The 5541-nt window shown below is 37.6% G+C and overlaps 1 pseudogene; it reads right to left on the bottom strand.

The window, feature by feature from the left end:
• Positions 1 to 1642: 1642 nt before the first annotated feature.
• On the bottom strand, positions 1643 to 2617 carry LOC113744893 (olfactory receptor 146-like; annotated as a pseudogene).
• Positions 2618 to 5541: the final 2924 nt, after the last annotated feature.

Genomic DNA, 5541 nt, shown 5'->3' with positions numbered 1-5541 from the left:
ACATTTCTAGCTAAAAATAAAAAGTGTAATGAAATGTTAGGATCATTTTTGTATGTACTTAAGTTTTCTTTATTGTAATCTTTTAATTGGATATACATTATAAGTTTATTTAAGGTTTAGTTTATAAATGATCAAATGATCATCTTTCATCTCTCAATCTTTTTTTTTTTTGCACGGGAAAAATGTGGCTAGTGGAAATTTACCAGAACTTACACAGCCCATTGGCTGTTATACAAAAAATTTAGAACCCTGCTTTGACTCGTTCCTTTCCTGAAGCCGTCCGCTCAGTGTAATATAAATGCAAAACTATGTGAATGCTGTCAATGCAAGCGGAAGACAGAGGATCATAATAAAACCAGCAAATGCAATTATGGTATTTAAAGATGTGTCAGGCTGCAATGCTAGTGTTAGTGTTTGTTTTTGCTAACGTACTGTAGTGCACGTTTTATATTTTTTATACATGACAAATTGTGTATGTGGGTGATCAGCAACACCTCTTCACTCCAGACTGTTGGAAAGCAAACCCGCACTTCTATGATCACCTGATCTGTTCTACCCAAAAACCGCTCACCTGCTCCACAACTACTAAGGAACAGAAGACAGGAAAGCACGGAGAGGTACGACTGACTATGTCAAAGAGAAAAAGGCAACATCTACTTTCTATCGAAGGGCCCCTGGGTCGTTTTACTTTGGACACATGAGTGTAGAAGAAGTAACACTAATAACTACATCATTCAATTGTCATGGGTTTTTCTATAAATGCAGAGAAGAAGTGAATCTTGAATCTTGTACTGAATGCCGAAGACATGAAATCATAAAAGACATTTTATCTTTTATCTTAACTGATTTCATATCTGGTAAATACTTGAAGTAGATTACTGCAGGTCCTAATTCTAGTCCCTGTAATGGAAGAAGTGAACGTGAGAGGATGAGAATAAAATTATTTTCAGATGCTAAGAAGATAATCTATCATGAAAAAATGACAAAAACTCTTCAGTCACAATAAGTTGTTTATTCCCTGATTTTAGAGTTCATAACGACATCTGCATCTGGATTTAAACATTAATGATGAAAAATTAAAAGAGAATCTTGATGCACACATTCTAAAATTATTTGCTAAAATAATTATCCCTTTAAATAATATGTAACACCCATCTCCATACAAAAGCAATAAACACATTAATTTAAATAGAAATTAGGGTAATACAAAATAATAGTTTTGAAAATTCCTTTTGCGTAACATTGAAAGGCATTTATGTTAACATCTCTGTTATTTAGGCTTTATACACAGTATGTTCACTTTGTTCACCACATTTGAATTATCTTCCTTCAAAGCACTTCCTAAAGTCATCCTGTTGAATGCATGCACTCGAATCTTGTCAGTGGTCCTGTTCTTCATAGGAAAAAACATTTATGTAATTTCAATTGTAATTGTTGCTTGAAAGAAAATAATATGACAAATAATAAATAATTATCCCGTATAACAATTTTTACTACTACTAACCAAAAGAATGACAAAAAGAAAAGAGTAATTCATGCCACCTCTGATGGTATAGTGTTAAAATTACTATCAGTAATCTATTTCAATGGGATGTAACCATACAGTAGGAAGCTAAATATGTTTGAAATCTTGTTGCAGGCTTCAATTACTCCCTCTTTTTAACAACTTTTTCACAGATTCTTTGATTTCTTGTGTCTGCAGAACATAAATGATTGGGTTCAACATGGGAGGAAAAAACAGAGGTCAGAGACAGGTTAATGATCCTGGCATTTGGATGTATGTTTGCCATCAAGGTTAATGTGATTATTATTGGGAGGAAATATATTGCCACTAATGACAAGTGAGCTGTGCAAGTTTTAAAGCCTTCACTCGTTCCTGAACTGTGGCCACTTTAGACAACGCATAGCCAATATATGAATAACTGAACAAGATGATATCAGAGGGCCAGAGAATAACAAGTGGTAACAAGTAGCAAGGATTAAGTTGGGAGTTATGTCATTGCAGGCCAGACGATATATCTGGCCATGGTCACAGAAATAGCTGTTAATAACCACAGACTTACAGAAAGAAAGTCTTGTAGAAAGCCAACTGCAAGAAGTACAACAGTAATGATAAAGACCCCGAAAAAGGCAATCAAAGACAGCATGCATGTGGGTCACTTTCACTTGATAATGCAGTGGGAAGGTGATAGCTATCAGTCTGTCATAGGAGAGGGCAACCAGATTAGAGCCTGCATTGAAAGGGTGAAGCAGAAGAACAGAAATGTCAAGCCGTCGTGTACGGGATGTAGTGATGGTTAAACAGAAAGATGTAGAACAGAACAAACTTCGGTACCAGAGCAGGTTACCAAACAGGTCCACAAACGCTAAATAAATACTGCAATATGATTTTGGAGGTCTCAGAGAGGATCCATAAGCACACGCTCCTGCACAATAGGTGTTTCCCAGCAACTGAAACAATGAAACAAAAATCGAGATAGTAAAGATGATGATTTATCTTAATGTGACCCTGAATATACAAAAATGTCATTTACAGTTAAACTTCCTTTTTTCGTTTCTCAAGGTCCAATATCCTCCTCCTCCCCTACCTCTTTGGTAGGCAGGCTGTCCCAACCATCCGCACGTCTTCTTTGTGTTTGCGTCTGTATTTGTATTTGTATTTGTATTTGTACCGGCATCTATTATTTTTCCAACCCAAGAGATGAAACCACGGCTACTCTCCTAGTATGGAAGCCTTGACCGATGCGTTCTCATAGTTTTTTTTTAATACACGCCAAAATTAATTTTCACCCACATTTTCATGTGGTAAAAACAATTATGTTTGATCTTGTATCTAAAATTAAATCAGAGATGTCAGTGTGTCACTGATTGTTGTGGCAGTACACAAATTTGTTTTTTTGCAAATTCCTTTTTTTGTTTTTTGTTTCTCATTTATTAATATGACGGAAGCGGAAGTGGCACTTAGATGTTAACCTTTGGAACACAGTTATTTCAATGTTTTACAAGATAACAATCCAACCAGGACAGACTAATAAGGATGAAGAGCGACAGACTGAAAAATTTAATTAGATTTATCATAACAAAAGATTTAAAAAAAAAAAAGCCTCTTCCTGTCGGCCTCAGTGCAGGTCCCATACGATACTGTGATACAGAATGCCAGCAGGCTCTCGATACAAGAGTGGTAGAAGGTCTTCATCAGTTTGGTGTTTTAATTGTTCTTCCTGAGGACCCTGGATGGACCATAGACATATATACATAGACGCTGCATTGAGCGGGTTGGTTGTTGGTTGCGATACGTCAACTGGTCCGCCATATTGGATCGGGCAGATCTGCCCGTAAACTAATACAAGGAAATGGACTGAACTTTATAAAGCGCCTTTCTACAAAGTTCTTTAAGTTAATGCCTCTTACAGTATACACCCATTCACACACACACTAATATATCTGGGAAACAAACAGGCACCAAAAACAACGTATGTAACTTTTAAAGTGATGATTATAAATGTTTACTCCTTATGTAAGCACCAAACCAACGTATGTATTTTTCTAATGCTGAGTGTTTACAGCTACTAATGTGTGTAACACTGTTACTGTGATGATAAATATTAAAATATTTATATTTAACATTTAATCTGTGTCTGTAATAACCAGATCCTGAAATGTAGATGTGACATGAGGGTTTTCTGAATAAATAGCACACACACACACACACACACACACACACACACACACACACACACACACACACACACACATATATATGTGTGTGTGTGTGTGTGTATGTGTGCACGTTAGTGCTCTTTATTCAGAAAACCCTCATGTCACATCTACATTTCAGGATCTGGTTATTATAGACACAGAATAAATGTGTAATAAATAAAAAAAATAATCATCACTTTAAAAGTTACAGACGTTGTTTTTGGTGCCTGTTTGTTTCCCAGATATATTAGTGTGTGTGTGAATGGGTGTATAAGAGACATTAACTTAAAGAACTTTGTAGAAAGGCACTTTATGAAGTTCAGTTCATTCCTTGTATTAGTTACACTACCAACCGCAAATCTGCCTTATCCAATATGGCGGCGACGTCGACGTACGATTCAGCGTACAATGCGGCGTCTATGTATATATGTCTATGGGATGGACAATGTCGTGGTCCTCCTCACTGTTGGGCCCATGTTAGGATCACTGGAGATTACAACAAACAAACCCTGCCATATAGTCAAGAGTGAACGTCAGACCCTGTAATGTGACCTTGCATTTTGTTCATTTGAAAACAGCCAGCACGTTGCAGGTGTACGGACAAAGTGGAGTATAATTTTCATGGTTTGAATGTGTTCAAACAGAACAACTGTATTCATGTCTGTGTGGTATGTGCTTATCTAATAGAACTAGCCCTTGAACCCAAACGCACAACTCAGGAAGCAAAGGAGTACTCAGTAAACAAAAGAGTACTAACAAATTGTCATTTATTCAGAACACAATCTAAACAGATCAATCTAACACGCACAGGTAACAGTCTTAACTTTTTGACAATAACTAACAAAATTAACCACTAAAAGAAACCATTAACATGAACTACCTAACAAAACATATATCTCCCTCTAGACTTGCTGTCTCTGCGAAACAGAAATCAGCTCCATCACAGGAAGGGGCGAGGCTGTTGGTTCACAGCACTGTCAAACAGACTCCCAAAGTCTGGGTATGCTGCGTTGAACTGTTGAAAGGGTTTGGTGCCAAATACTGACTCCCTGGTAAAGCCTACTTACACTGACATAAGCCGTGGTCATATACACAGACCCTTTCCAAAAAATTAGAATATTATAGAAAAGTTTACTTAGTTCCATAATTTACATTAAAAAGGTTAAACTTTCATAGATTATAGATTCAGGGCCCACACTTCAAACAATTTCAAGTATTTATTTGTTTCTGTTCACATAATTTGGGCTTCCAGCTCAAAAAACCCACGAAAACAGGAATTCAAAAAATTAGAATACTGTGAAGAAATCACCCTTAATTTTGCAGGGCATTAATGTTTTTAACTGAGTGTCACACACTAATCATCTACTAAACTCAAAGCACCTGACAGACTTGACAACTGGCCAGAAGACCATCATTGATACCCTCCATAGGATGGGTAAGCCACAAAAGTTCATAGCTAAAGAGGCTGGCTGTTCACAGAGTGCTGTGTCCAAGCATACCAATGGAAAGTCTAGTGAAGAGGGCAAAATGTGTCAGAAAAGATGCAAACAGAGAAGATTCAAGAATCTGGCAGAGATCCAGAAAGAGTGGAATGAGGCGGGAGTCACAGCTTCAAAAACCACCACATTCAGACGTATCCGGGAGATGGGCTACAACTGTCGGGTTCCTCGGGTCAAGCCACTTCTGAGCCTGAGCCAACGTAGGAAGCGTAGGACCTGGCCCCTGCCCATACCGCCAGAAGCACCAAAACCTGGTTTAATGCCCATGCCATCACAGTGCTTGACTGGCCAGCCAAGTCGCCAGACCTAAACCCCATTGAGAATCTATGGGGTATTATCAAGA

Source organism: Larimichthys crocea, unplaced genomic scaffold (genome assembly GCF_000972845.2).
Source record: "Larimichthys crocea isolate SSNF unplaced genomic scaffold, L_crocea_2.0 scaffold270, whole genome shotgun sequence".
NCBI lineage: Eukaryota > Metazoa > Chordata > Actinopteri > Sciaenidae > Larimichthys > Larimichthys crocea.
The sequence above is the reverse complement of the archived record's forward strand: the minus strand, read 5'-3'. Positions and strand labels throughout refer to the sequence as shown.